Consider the following 15706-nt stretch of genomic DNA (forward strand, 5'->3'; position numbering starts at 1 on the left):
GATCAGGTTTCGACGACCGCCGATCGAGTTCGCCACCATTGCTCTCCTTTGAGTGTAACTTGCTTTTGTGGGCAGAAGTCGCCCAATAAAACGCTAGTTTCACCATTCACCGATTTGATTTCTTCACCGTCACTACCACGTGACAATACATATGCGTCTGTGTAGGTACAGTGTCAATAAGTGTTCGCGATAGTTCAGGCTGTGGTTAATACCGCGAAGGTACAATGACAATTGTGCATTGTGTAAAAGTTACGCTATAATTTACCAACAATTCTGCTAGCGTCTCTTTCTTCATCAGGACATATTGGTCTCTGTGCTTCAAGCCCACCCTGGTAACAAGTGTACACAATAGAAAACCCTCCACACCCTCTAAAATGAGTTAGAGTAAGCGTTCACGCGCAACAAAGAGCCGGTGACAAAGGTTAGAAAATTTAAGTGGTCAGTTTCGACGTAGCAAAACCACGTACAAAACCCGAACGCATAGGACAAGCCCGTTTTTGCATTTCGCTCCTAGCGAAGTGAACCTGCGACAGCCTGGATTTGATCTCCCAGCCTCGTGATTATCACCGCAATGCGAAAGACACCACACCACGACCGCGGTTGGTAATAAACACGGAACAGAGAAGGCGTGGTAATCAGAAAGGGTACTACAGACGAATAGAAAGTAAAAGCCTAATAGCAATAAAAAGGCTCAAGAATATAGAATAAGAATCAAAAGGAAAAATAATTAAGACACACAATGAATACGAGCCATGTTTTGAGGCAGCAACAACAGCAATAACAATGTGCACAGTAGCGCTCTCTCTACTCACCGGCGCGAAGCGCTAACGGGGCAGCAATGTAAGGCTGGCTGGGGGATGCTTCGGTGGGCGTGTTTAGTTACGCCGCTTTAGCAGAGGGGGGGACACTCCCCGGTTCCGGTGGCACAGTAATGTGGCGCCATCTCTGTAATAGACGACGCAAAAATCCGTTTCTCTTGCACGGCCTCGTAGATCGTCGCGCGCACGCGCGCCGATCCAGGTGGCCAAGCCCTTCCTCCCGCTCGACTCCTCTCTCTACGCCCTCTCTCGTAATACCCTCTCAACTCCCTCTCCTTCGACTGTCTACGCGACCGCGCCGCCGTGCCATCCCCGCCGGCCCGGCTGCTGCTTAGTCCGCTACGTAACGCTTTATTTTTGTTATCTACTGTCATCGAGATGCGTGCGCTGCTGTGCGTTGACCGACGTGGCTAGTTTCGTCAGTTCTGTGGTCCTCGGTAGCTGTGTGCTCGTGCTCCGCGATGTTTCACCCGTTTCACGACTCGTACCGCTCGTGCATCGTGCAGTGGTGCACAAATACCTGAAAAACAAGTCCTGCAAGGTTGTTCCGGGTGCCTAAAGACAACAGGTGAGCGCTCAGACCCAAGGACATCAGAAGGCGCATGTACACGAATACAGCCCTGTCCATTTGTGTACTCCATGAGGCTCCGGACGTCGTTGCGCCTTGATTGTGCTACACTTGCCTCTTCCCGGTAGAGAAAGCTGACAAATAGATGTTCCTCCTCATTTTCACCTGGTCTGTGACTTGTGTTTTTCTGTGCCAAGTCTCATTCTGCAACTTCAGTAACTTGCCCAGCTTTCCATACCGCCCTCAGTGCTTTTTCTGTGTATCACGTTCTACAAACCGACTAACAGCTGAAAAATTACTGTTAGTGTTTGTGTACTATCTCAGTAACCCCCGATGGGAAAACCGCGCGAACAACCTTCATGTGTAGGCATGATACGCTTTTTTTTCCTCTGGAAAGCATGAGCATTGCAAGTGTCCTACATGCAGATTTTTGCCGTGCGTGTTTATTATACAAGGGAGAGCCCAGTAGGTTCGACTTAGTGCCTTAAGTGACGTAATTTTATTGCTAAGCATTGCATTCGGGTAGAAAGAAAAGTCGTGTTGGCCTGTTTTACCTGGTCTTTGATTGAGGAATAAGCCTTTCTGCGAATGCAGAAAGGCTTTTCTGTGTGCTGCTGCAAAAGCCGACTATCTTCTCTTCCCCGTGCCACCGTTACTCAAGTTGTGGCCAAGTGCAAAATAATGTGATAATGTGTGTTTCAGTTTTTAGTACAATGTTATTTTTTTCTGCCATGTTTTTTTTTTCAATTTGTTCAGCAGTAATGAGCATGTCAAGCATTTCATATACTTTCGTGCAGATTTATAAGTAAGCTTTCTTTTGGTATGGCTCTCAATCAAACAATGTTAGAATTTTATTCTATCTTTCAGGTATTTTGCGTGTCATTGTTTTTGCCATTACTAGTGAGTTTTCCCTTTTTATAGTTGTCATGACTATGTCATACACGTCGTCCAATTTTGTGCAATATCTTAGTGCACATATCAGGAGCTCGTCTACATTTAGGTCTTGAGGACGTTATATAAAAATCTTGTTTTATATGTGTGTACATGAAATGGCCTTCGCGTTTTCTAGCACTTTCTTTTGTTATTTCACCATCTGTGAACTCTTGTCTTTAGTACTCTTGTATATGTCATGCACCTCTCACTTTTGCTCATTTTTTGAGCGTGTATCACACCATGTTGTAAGAAAAATCTCTTTTCGGAAACAAAGTCAATAAAGCGAGACTAAACATCTGTTGTGTTGAAAGTGGAATTTTTTTTATGCCCCGGCACATGCTGGTATAATATAAGTATGGGCAAGACTGCGTGCGTGCCAACGCATAGCCCACGGCGCACCACGCGCCAGCTCGCAAGCAATGCCAATGCGCGGCGTAGCGCGCGGTAACAAGCGCGCTATAAAAAAGAAGAAACGCGCCGCTTACGGGTAAAAACAAAAAAAAAGTGAGCGGCGCGCGCGGCAAGGGGGAAAGGGAGAAAGGGAGTGGAGCGGGTCGTCATAATAAAAACAAAAAGGAAAGAAAAACGTTTGGGAGAGGAGGTGCCGCGCGGCTGCTGTTGCTGTTGCCATGACAGCGTAAACATTCATGTGCGCCGCCATTTTGCTTAATGCGTCGCCCATTGGTTAGGGCCGTAACTGAAGGGAACCTTGGCGCTAGCGTCGAAAGAGCGTCTGCTCGAAAACGGCCAATGGGTTGTATACGGAGTGTCCAACCCTGGCTTTAGTAGAACACAGCGGCCGCACTTGCCCATCCGATGGATATCGCAATAGTTGGAAACTAAAGCATTGGGGGTATCAAAACTGTTGGCAAATTAAAGTGCAACTCTTACACAGCACTCTGGCGTAACTTCGTTTTCTATCTATGTACGTTTTTGTGGGTTCATGTGACATATTTCTGTAGCACCAGCGGACAATCACGTTATGTATGTGGGATGGTGTCTTACAAAACAAAGGCTGCTCTGTTTATACATTCGTGCCACATACATACATACATACATACATACATGCATACATACATACATACATACATACATACATACATACATACATACATACATACTACATTCATACATAATTAAATAAGCGGCCGCACCACACGTTAAAAGATTTTTTTAGGCGATCATAGGCGATAGTGGCGATAGTGCTGCGCAGAAACGAAAGTACCCCTCGATGCTACTGCAGGTGAAAAAATGTTTGCACGCTATGTTATACGATGAACTCGCACAGAAGTGCATGTTGTGCTCATGTCATTTTATACTCTGGTAGAGTAATACATGATTGCGATAAGATTGGGATATTCGCTCGTTCTCGCGCACGAGAATCAACGAGATAGGACGTAGAGCTCCTTTGTAATGTTCCCAGCATTGCATTCTGTCTTGCTTATCGTTTAATTAGGATAGCATATAGGTGTAATATTCCGTTTTCATTGTTTTAGAGCAATCATACACCTGTAAGGGGGTTTATTTACTAGCAGGGCTGCAGAACACCAGTCTTGTCGATGGGGTGAAATGCGAAATCGTCCGTGTACTTAGATTTAGGTGCACGTTAAAGAACCTCAGGTGGTCAAAATTTCCGGAGTCCCCCACTACGTCGTGCCTCATAATCAGAGAGTCGTTTTCGCACGTAAAACTCCATTATTTTTTAACACCAGTCTTGGCAAAAGAGCACTTGTCGCTAGCTCGCCATCGCCGGGCTGCAGGACTCGGTCGTCTCCTATCCATGGTGCCTCACTCTCTTCCCCACTACACATCAATATAAAGTGTAGATATTTGGAAATTATTTTGTTCATTGTGTACCGGTTGATCGGGTCGTGTGGAGACCAACAAGCTTTCTTTGCATCACAAGTCAGCCGGTGATGTTAAGGGACATTTGAGGTATAGCACATCAAGTAATTTTAGTCACGCATACATATTAATAGAAGGATAAGTATATGCACAAACTCATTTTGAACTACTGGACGCTTTCAAATTGTTTTTAGTGAGTGCATCAAGGTGCTGCCGTCTCATGAGGCATGACGCTTACATTTCACGGCATTATAAATGAGAAGAAATATGTTCACTACAGCTTGAAGTAAATATCAATGCCTATTCCACCCAGTCGCTTTTCATTCTGGAAAGGTCCATTTTAATCCAATCAGTGCACTGAGGCCAGCTCGGTCGAAGTATAGCATTGGATTTTGCAAGACTAATCGATTTACTTGTATTTAATAATTGCGGTTTTTTCTCGGGCTTGTAGTGTTTGTAATTCATATGACGTATGGCGTACGATTCTGTATGTCTTATATCATGAGTGGGGCATGAGTGGCATCTCTCATTTCCCCGCTGTTATACGTGCCAAATAAAAGCTGGGCTTTTATATACGTCCCAGAAGAAGGATGGAATGATGTAGCATAACCTGTCGTACTTTCCGTTAACCTCAAATCAAGTACTTGGGTGTGTGCGCATCCTTCGTCATTGGAGTGCACGGCAACTGCCGCAGATAGATCCTGATATCGCGTTCAAGGCTATAACGCTACATCCACTGAGGCACCGCAAGTTCTAGCTAGTAACGCGTTAGTATTTTTTGTATGAATATGCTCCGTCTTCCCTCTGAAGCATGCGAGGGTGAGTTTTAGTGAATGATAGAAACACAAGTTACTGAATGTTACGCTTCCGCAGTCGGACATCTTATGAGACAAGTATTTCAGCAGTGAACAACGCAGCCTTAGCATCAGTAGTCATCACCATACGTCATTGATGTGGCGCGCTGTGAAGGAATTTCTGTAATTGTGTTGTACAAATAACAGGTAATCAAGGAATGTAGGTAATGGTTAGGTAACGTGATCGAAAACGGAGGTTATTGTTCATTTTCTTTTATTCTATAAATTGATATCTTAACACACTATTATGCAAGAAAGAGGTGTAGCGTGCAGACAGGACACAAGAGTAGAGAAATGGACAACACGAACGCCGGCGTTCGTGCTGTCCACTTCTCTACTCTTGTGTCCAGGTCTGCACGCTACACATCTTTTTTGCATAACTGTGTGTTGAGACGTCAATTTATTCCTAATAAAAAAAAAACTAAACCTTCCAGTGCATAAAAGAGGCCCAATAGACTTTGTGGGTATTTCATCATGTAGCAAACTATGGAAAAAGATATTGTGTAATACAATCACAGTAAAAATGCACGTAAAAAGACCTAAAAATGAAATAATTGAGCCTATCCCTGTCGCAGAACAAGTGTGTATCGTTGGCCGTGTTTTTATAGTACTCTCAGGTAACATTATGTCATGCTGAGACGAATGGTTCACTAGCGAAATAACCTGCACTCCCATTTCTGGAGGGATTACATTGTTTGAGAAAATAAATTTCTTCGACCTCACAATACAAGTAATCTACGTCGGTCGCAACATGTAGGTAAATTTAAATAGTAACCGGCAAAGGGAAATTTATAAATAACGTAATAACTATTACCACCGAAGTAGGGCCCTTATCCGAGGTAATGTAAATAAGGCGACATTCTATGCCATGTTAAGCGCTAACAGAATATTTTAGCACAATGAGTACAGCAGGCGTCACCCTTGAGTGGACCGCGGGAATGGCGGCCTCCGGGGCACTCAGACGCCACCGAGCGACGCCTAACGGTAGTTGCTAGGGCCAAACATGCCCCGCAGCCACCGTTGTACGTCGGCCCAAGCAACTAGCTTTAGGCGTCGCTGCTTGTCTCCGGCAGGCTGCCGTTACCGAGATCTACGCATATGTGACGCCGACTCTACATACAGATGTATCTGTATGACCTGACTGTTTCCTAGCTGAGTCCGTGTTTTTGTTTGCGCTTCACCTACCATACCATTACAACCGTGTCGCTCATTTACTGTGTTGCGGCCAGACACTGTACAAAAAAGCACACGGGCATGATTTCGCAATAGCTTTCACGAAAAAGTACATATTGCCGCTAGGTGTCATGCGCCAGCGCTGAAAAAAGAAGTGACTGGAACGCACGCTCGGCAAGAGGTGGGCGCTGAAGAAGAAGCAGAGGCTGAAGACGCCGGCTTGAGTTTTCCGTACGCCATCTTGGACAACTGTCCGTCTCGCCGACGCTGGGTACATCTTTAATTGTCTTTTCGTGACAATATGAATTGGTCAGGCGCCTTTAGGCGTGAATTTCTACGGCTATGTACCACTTGCCGTACCATTGATGGCGCGGACAATATCTCTTGCACGTGTATTAGGCAAACAGCAGTAGCGCCATCTGAACAAAGCGCTTTCTTTTTCAAGTTTCGCAAAACTGAGTACTGAATTCACAATAGTAAGAGAGGGATATGTTTGTTCTATTGAAAGACAACTTACTGCCTTTAAGATTCTAAACCAGAAAATATCTAACAGATTTTCTCAGATATCTGTCGTAAAGTATTGGAAAGCTTGGAAGAGGTAGAGCGTACCATAAAGAAAGCAGTCCATTTACACCTGCTTGAACAGCAAAAATTACTTGCGAGTGTAAAACATGTGGTGATGCCTTCTCCCAAAAGAGTAGGCAGGCATTGGGCCATCTCGGTGTCCCTTGTGAGCTTGTTCCATCCCTGTTTCCTTTGTGTGCTTGTATGTTTCCATAACTAATAATAATAATGTAAAAAAGAAAGGAAGAGAATGGCTTCCCGATGATCACCAAGAGCGGAGGGCACGAGATCGGCACTCGAACACCCCCATCTTGTTCTCCCTACGTACTGTTCCGAGCTACAGCCAGTTAGTTGGACTCGTCCAATAAACCTCCTTACATATGGTGGAGGTGCGGGGTACGCACATGGCCGGCACCCTGGAATTCCGATCCCGCACGTTGCAATCGACCATGCAGCTCACGCTGCCCAAACGCCGCCATCTCTCCCAGCAAACGTTTGCTCCGGCCCAGTTCACCAGCTAGACCCCCCGATATTTTCGGTTACGGAGGACCAGGACGTCGAGGACTGGCTGTCGGCCTACGAAAAAGTTAGTGTACCCAACAACTAGGATGACGCTGCTAAGTTGACCACCGCGAACTTTTACCTGGCTGTCGTCGCGAAACTGTGGTATACGAACCACGAATCGGAATTCGAGAACTGGTGCTCTTTCAAGGAGGCAATATCTGCCGTTTTCGGTCGCCCTGCCCTGTGGAAGTTACGTGCCGAGCAACTGCTGCGCACATGGGCACAGAAACCAAATGAAACTTTTATCGCCTATATTGAGGACATAGTCGATCTCTGTAGGCGCGCCGATGCCTCAATGAGCGAAAGTGCCAAAATGCAGCATATTATGAAGGGCGCCCATGACGATGCCTTTCAAATGCTTCTTGCGAAGTCTCCTGGCACTGTGTCTGAAGTCGTAACTCTGTGCCACAGCTATGAGGAATTGAGAAAGAAGGCAGCGGGCTCTAACCCCACGTTCATCTCAGACGTACAATCAAGCGCTGGCTGCACTGGACATAATGCCTGACCAGTCATAGCTCCTCGCACAAATAAAAGAACTTATGCGTAAGGAGGTGGCCCGTCAGTTGTCTCTCCTGCAGTTTGTTCAGTGTCAGGAGCTCCTACAGCAGCAGCAACTGTAGCGACCAATCCCGTTGGCGCCCGTGCTTCGACACGTCATTCAAGAGCAGATTTCCGAGGCCATGCCGATGCCCATTCAGCAGCAACTTGTCGCCGCGCCTCTTAGTTACGCTGGGGTAGTAAAGCGGCAGCAGCTTCAACAGCCCTCACCACCCCATGGTGTGTCGTATGCTGCAGCCCCGATTCAGCCGTGCATGACATGGACTGCTCCCATCACTGCAAATCCCTGGCGAACAAGCGACAACCGGCCGATCTGTTTTGCATGGGGTGGCCCTGGTCATATCGCCCGATTCTGCCGCCGTCGCGCGCCAGGATACTCACACGCCTGTTCACTGAGCTACATGGATCGTCCCCGCTCTCGCTATGAAAGTCCGTGTCCCCAAACAAACACGTCTTCAAGTGACTATCCGCAACTCACTTTTCGTCGCTCACCTTCACCCCGTCGCCGCTCCTTGTCGTCCATACGTCGTCGACCAGTCCCTGAAAATGAGCGCAACTAGCTCCCACAGTTAGTGAGGCAAGAACTGCGCTTCACTAACTTTGGGAGCTAGTGATAAATGATACTCAAGTCCTCGTCCTCTGCCCTCGAATATTGTCGAAGTTTTTGTAGAAGGCACCGGTGCATATGCTCTTGTCGATACCGGTGATGCGGTTTCTGTTATAGACGCCACACTTTGCCGCAAGCTTCGGAAGGTGACTGCGCCTCTTGAGATGATGCCCTTAGGTACAGCGAATGGAGACGCTGTTCTGCCTATAGCTGCCTGCACTGCTCGACTTATTATCGCTAAAGAGCACTACATTGTTGAGTTTATCGTCCTTTCATCCTGCTCGAACGACACCATACTTGGCTAGGACTTTCTATCGTATAATCACGCTGTTATTGATTGTGCCAGATCTGAACTTGAGCTCTTCTCATTGTGTGACCAGTCCTACAAGTCCACTCACCAAGCCGCACACAAACTAGCCGTAACAGAAGACACAGAAATTCCGCCGACAGCAGCTGTTTTGCTCCCCGTGTTCTGCAACAGCATAAGTGACGAAGCTGGATTCTTTGAACCATCACGCCTCTTCCTAAGTCGGAAGCCACTTCTTCTGCCATATTTCACCCTCTCTATTTCGAATGGAACAAGCACTCTCTGTCTCACAAATCCTCTTCCGTATCCCATCAAACTGTTTAAAGGTGAATCCCTTGGAAGCGTGCAACCCATCGATATCGGCCAAATTTTTTCCGTGCAGCAAGATTCAGCTAGACGCGACCTCGACGTCATCAGTGCTCTTAATCCTTCTTATGCACCAGCTGCCGACCTATTCGATTCGTCGATCGCAGACGGACTGTCACCATTTCAACGCTCTGCTCTTCCCCAGCTGCTCTACCAGTTCCGCGACTCTTTCGATGTGGCCCAACGTGGACTTGGACGAACTTCTACCATTGTTCCCTACATCGACACCGGCTCCAACTCGCCAGTGTGACAACGCCCTTATCGTGTCTCCACCGCGGAACGTCAAGTTATTACGGACCAGGTTGACGATATGCTTAAACGCGACGTTATTCGCCCTTCACAATGTCCATGGGCATCCCCTGTGGTTTGCGTTAAAAATATTTATCGATTCGCTTCTGCGTGGATTACCAGCGCCTAAACAAGGTCACTCGAAAAGACGTGTACGCTTTACCAGAATTTACGATGCCCTTGATTGCCTACAAGGTGCGAGTTTTTTTCGTCGTTAGATTTGCGTTCCAGGTATTGGCAGGTGCCTTTAGCAAAGTCCGACTGTTCAAAGACAGCCTTCCTCACGCCTGACGGTCTATATGAATTCAGTGTCATGCCCTTCGGCCCCTGCAATGCGCCTGCCACCTTCGAGCGCATGATGGACTCGGTTCTGCGGGGTTTGAAATGGCACATGCGTCTGTGCTATCTCGACGACATTGTTGTCTTTACATCAGAGTTCGCAAACCATCTCGAACGCCCCAACCATGTCTTGACGTGTCTGAAGACCGCTCAGCGGCAACTAAATCTCAAAAAGTGCCGCTTTGCTACGCGAAAGCTTACAATTCTCGGTCACGTCGTATCAAAGGATGGTGTGCTTCCAGACCCGGCTAAACTACGTGCAGTGACCAACTTCCCCAAACCGACTACTCTAAAGCAGTTACGATGCTTCAGAGGGTTGTGCTCCTACTTTCGTCGGTTTCTGCTCAACTTCGCCTCTATATTTCCGCTTTTCACCCAACTTTTAAGCAGCGCCTGCAACCTCTCGTCATGGTCTTCTGAGTCTGACCAAACCTTCTCCACCCTTCGCCGTCTCCTGACGTCACCACCTATACTGCCCACTACGATCATACGGCCGCAACTGAGGTGCACACAGACGATAGCGGTGTCGGCCTCGGTGCTGTTCTCGCACAGCGAAAGCCTGGGTTCGCAGAGTTTGTCATCGCATACGCCAGGAGAACGCTCACCAAGACTGAGTCAAACTATAGCGTCACCGAGAAAGAATGCTTGGCAATAGTCTAGACACTTGTCAAGTTCCGCCCTTACTTATATGGCCACACGTTTGATGTAGTTACGGACCATCAAGAATTACGTTGGTTGTCTTCGTTGAAGGATCCGTCAGGTCGCCTTGCCCGCTGGGCTGTTCGGCTTCGGGAGTTTGACATCCACGTTATATATCGTTCCGGACGAAAGCATGCCGCGGTGATGCACTGTCGTGGTCACCACTATCAACATAAACTGCGTCCATATCCACTATAGGCCACCCATTGTCAGCTCTTGACGTCGTCACCGTCTCCTCTGCACTGCACCATGATCCCTGGATCACTTCGCCTCTTGACGTTTTATCCATGGCACCCACCCTTTCGACCACTCAACACTGCGACGCCAAGCTTTGCACTTCAGCATCCGTGATAGCCTCTTGTACCGGCGCAACTACTCGCCAGATGGTCGGAAGGGGCTCCTAGTTATCCCCCGAACGCTGCGCTCTACAATCTGCGCGTCCTTTCACTCCGACCCGCAGAGTGCTCACGGTGGTGTCTTCAAGACCCACGAACGCTTACGGAAAAGGTACTACTGGCGCGGAATGTTTCGCTTTGTCCGCAAGTTCATTCGCCGCTGCCACGAGTGTCAGCGACGGAAAAAACCACCGCATTCTGCCGCAGGTTCATTACAGCCCCTTTCATGCCCAGACCGCCCATTCGACCGTGTTGGAATTGACCTTTATGGACCTTTACCTTTGACCACGGCGGGAAACTGATGGGTTATCATTGTTGCCGACCACCTTACACGATACGCCGAAACCGCTGCTCTCCCCTCGGCGACAGTACAGCACGTCGCGTCTTTCATTCTCAACCGTTTTGTGCTTCGACAAGGTCCTCCTCGCGAAATCCTCAGTGTCCGTGGCCGCATATTTCTCGCCGACGTAGTTCAAGCACTTCTCCACCAGTGAAACATTGTACATCGGACGTGTACTGCCTACCACCCTCAGACGAACAGTCTCACTGAGCGGTTTAATCGGACGCTGGGCGACATGCTTGCAACACATGTTGCGTCTGATCAATGAAACTGAAACCTGGTTCTTCCATTTGCGACATACGTGTATAACACCGCTGCGCAAGTGACAACCGGGTTTTCCCCCTGCTTCCTTCTGTACGGTCGCCAGCCGACGCACACTATCGACGCGCTGCTGCCGTACGCACCAGATGCCTCAGAGTGCACGCCCGTGTCAGAAGCCGCGTGCTACGCTGATCATTGCCGACAACTAGCCAAGTTTTACTACAGCCGACCAACATCGCTAGAAAAAAATTGGAGGACGCTTAAGCATCGCCTTCAAGAGTGGAACGCGACAGCGTTCCCGTCGACCCGCCAAGGGGTGTAAGACAATGGGCTACGGCGCAGCGATCACTTGCTAGGCGCCCCGCATCGGACGCGGTGAGCGTCGAGCAACACAGCGTTCGGCGCGGCAACGAAACGTGCGCCTGAGCAAGCGGCGCGCGCCTGAGCCTTAGAAACAGCTCGTTTCTAAGGCAACACAGCATTCACTAGCGGCGCTTTTATACCGCTTTGAAGCACCGAACTCGTGGCTGAGTGGTCGCGTCTCTGTCTCACACTCCGGAGACCCTGGTTCGATTCTCACCCAGCCCATCTTGAAAGTTGCTTTTTATTCATGAAGTGCCTGCCGGGACTTATCGCTCACGGCCAACGCCGACGACACCGCCTTTTGTGCGACACGAGCTCCTTAACGCTGTCGCGTTAAAACGCCCGCGATGATGGCCACTCTCCTGCGGCAGCACTTGCTCCTAGAGCACTGCTCTGGCTACTTGCACCACCCTGCGCCCCTTGCTTGTCGTGAAAATTACTCCCAAATTATCATGGTCTCTACCGCGTCTTCGAGCGTAGTTCCCCCGTAAACTACGTCATTGAACCTCTTACCCTGCACGGTGACCGTCGTCGAGGTGGACATGATGTTGTTCACGTAGACCACCTCAAGCTGTACTTCGACCCTCTTGTCCCCACCTGTTAGATCGCTAGGATGATTCTACCTTTCTCGACAGGGGCGATTGTAATGAAGAGACGAAGAGAATGGCACCCCGATGATCATCAGGAGCGGAGGGTACGAGATCGGCGCTCAAACACCACCATCTTGTTCTCCCTCCCTACTGTTCCCAGCTACCGCCCGTTTGTTGGACTCGTCCAATAAACCTCCTTACAATAATAATAATAATGCCACACGACATCTTAGTCAAGCTGAGAATTTTGGCTTCGTAAAAACATGAATGTAGGCGTGCAATGCTGGTATGAAAGCCGTAAAAGAATTAATTTAGGTTACATCTCTACGAGCGAACTTTTCAATATGTTGTCTAAATTTAGTCTGTGCCTGGAACCGACTTTGTACCATCACAACGAGTAAGTGTAATTGATTTGCTAAAGGGAAATTAAGGTGTTCTAAAGTAGTTTGCAGTGAAAGACGGGCTAGAAGGTTGTGCGTTAAGTGCAACATACGAACCTCCAGCGGGAAAACCGTAAGAAATAAATCAAACGTACAGAAAGACGAACTATCAAATGACGGTGAAATGAAGCGTGTGAAATGTGTTTCTGCTATTCTCACTTCCTGTGAAGGCGTCAGCAGTTGAGCGTCTTTTTTGCGCGCTTGTTTCGCATTCCGAGTCTTTTTTGGATCAAAGTTCTTATAATGCACATATCGCAGTCATTGTGAACATTTTCTAGATAAAATTTTCGTGACAGCAATGTAATCCTAATGAACAATATTGAACGTGCAATTGATGCGAACTTTTCGGCGACACATTCAAAAGTTTGTTCTGTTGTGAGCGCAAGGAACTGTGGTAGTCGCAAAAGATCATCTATGACGAGACGACGGGAAATTTAGGTCATGCCACTCTTGATGACCTTGGAACAATGTAAGTAAAGCGTTAGTAGGATCTTGATGAGGGCTAGTTACTTCATATTTATAACTGAAGTTAAACAGCGCGAATAAAACACGAACACTAGTAAACAAATACCGCAGACAAGCTCTGACTGCCAACTGCAAGTTTCTTTGAAATTTACCAGCCATTTAAACTTTTTCGGCATAGGCATGCGCAAACCAGTCGGAAAAACATCTGAAAATGTCATTGCAAATGTCATTGTTGCCTTATTTTACAACCAAACCAAACGTTGTGGGGAGCGAAATAAACACGAACTTTGAGAACGCTGCGGTCGTACGTAATGGGAAACGACGAGAATAATGTACCAAGAGTGAGGTTACTGGGCGTGCACTACAGTTTTTATACATGGACGTCACACAAACACTGGCAAAAGCGACATTTTCTTGAGCAAACTAATTTTACGATGCTATTACACATGCGTATGCAGGCTAAGAACATTTTTTTCCGCAGTACAAGGTATTTCTTTGCATGGCTTCTATGTTGGTGAAACACACAATTTATATCCCTTTAATGTATTACATACCTAATTATGTTCGGTTTTGCACGTGCACATGGGATGCTATACCTAAAAATTAATGGCTTGCACATAATAGAAAAACAGATCTCCCTTATAACGTCGTATTACCTGTGGACGCAGATGCGCGGCTAAATGAATTCTTGTATGTGCTTCCGGTACTACATTTTATTACATCTATTAATTCTATGACTAACAAATAGATTCAGGTAATTCTCTTGCTTTTGTTTTCTTCTTGCTAAAAAATTTGGCGAACAGCACGATCACACAACGTTGCCTTACTGCAGTTCGATGCCGGAGTTTTTTTGTGTGTAGTCACTAATTTACATGCGTCACCAAGTATACTGACGTTCAAGTGCTTTTCATTTTTGCGATGCGCTTTTCTTAGAACTGAGGTTAAACAGTGCGAAAAAAACAAGGACACAAGTAAACAAATACCACGAACAAACACTGACTTCCAACTAAAAGTTTACTAGAAAATTACCAGCCATTTAAACTTTTTCCGCATAGGCATGCCTACACCAGTCGCAAAAACATCTGCAAATCAGCAACGTCAGAATCTTTCATCCAAAAATGCCATTTATTTTCCCGACAAATCAAGAGAGGGAGCTCTTACACATTTATCTCCTTCCTTTCTGAAGTGATAAGCCTCTTTTATTCCCTTTCCCTTTTACCTTTTTCTTTCCCTTTGAATTTAGTTTATTTTTTTCAAATATGGGAGTGCAGTGACACTTGTTACAATGTCCTCCTAAATGCCTCCCATAGCCATTTTTTAAGTTACTGCTGTGCTGACGAGCTCTTTCATTGAAACACTGTCCCGTTTGACCTATACAAGTTTTTCCACAGCTGAGCGGTGTCTGACAGGCAACGTTGCGCGTGCACTCAGTGAAACGGCATTCATGATTTGTGGTGCACAGGGGCCTTTCGTGCTTTTTCATACGATTACATATTGAGGACAGCTTACAAGGGGCACGGAAAACCAAATTAATAATATGTCTATTGGACACTTTCTTAAGAATGTGTGACAACTTGTGTAAGTATGGCACGACGTGCGGTTGTCTTTTGTCTTCCTTTTCTTTTTGGGAAGTTTCGGAACTTCTTTTCTCTTTCTGCAAGTAGGCTTCGCATACTTAAGGGATGCGCTTGGGGAGGCTACAATTCCAGATCAACTTAGGAGGACCATAGAAAAAGGCCCGAAATGCAGTTTTGAGCCAAAGGTTACTGCTCCACAGCTCCTAGACATGGGTAGAAGCATAGGAGACAGAGCTGAGGATCAAGACTGTGAACAAGTTGTCAGTGAAGCTGTGGACGGTGTCCTAAAGCACGCACCGTGCGAGAAATCAGGTGTGCCTCTCACAAAGAAAGTAGTAACGAAGCTAAAGAATGATGCGCATGATGTAATAAAGGCAGATAAAGAAGGCGGTTTCGTTGTTTTGCCTAAAAACCTTATCAATCAAAAAATCCAAGCAAACAATTATGAAGAATTTCAAAGCTGTTTCTTTCGACTGGAAAAAGCAAACGAAGGCCGCCCTGAAGCTACTCAAAGACTTGCACCGGTACTTGTTACGGCAGCTTGTGAACAAAGGGGAGAAGGAGTTCCTTGATGTTTTCTTCACTTGTAAAACCCACAATCCTGAATAGCTTTTAGGGTTATTGTGTACGAGAAGACACCATGGCAACGTCGTCTAAGAAATGTTTGCAAGGCCATCTGAAGAAGTTTCAGATAAATAACCCTTTTCTGGTAAGAAGCTCTCCAGAAGTTATCTTGGCGATAAATGAAGACAAGGTACCCTGCGTTAACCGCATTTTCAATAGATGTAGAGG

The 15706-nt window shown here is 46.8% G+C and overlaps 1 long non-coding RNA gene across 1 annotated transcript in view; it reads left to right on the plus strand.

The window, feature by feature from the left end:
* The first annotated feature begins 1112 nt into the window (after positions 1–1112).
* LOC142590694 (uncharacterized) overlaps positions 1113–15706 on the plus strand; it is a 58047-nt gene continuing 43453 nt past the window's right edge. Inside the window, exon 1 of the long non-coding RNA XR_012830220.1 lies at positions 1113–1386. This is a non-coding gene — a long non-coding RNA (uncharacterized LOC142590694). The remainder of the gene's footprint in view (positions 1387–15706) is intronic.

This window comes from Dermacentor variabilis, chromosome 8, assembly GCF_050947875.1.
Source record: "Dermacentor variabilis isolate Ectoservices chromosome 8, ASM5094787v1, whole genome shotgun sequence".
NCBI lineage: Eukaryota > Metazoa > Arthropoda > Arachnida > Ixodida > Ixodidae > Dermacentor > Dermacentor variabilis.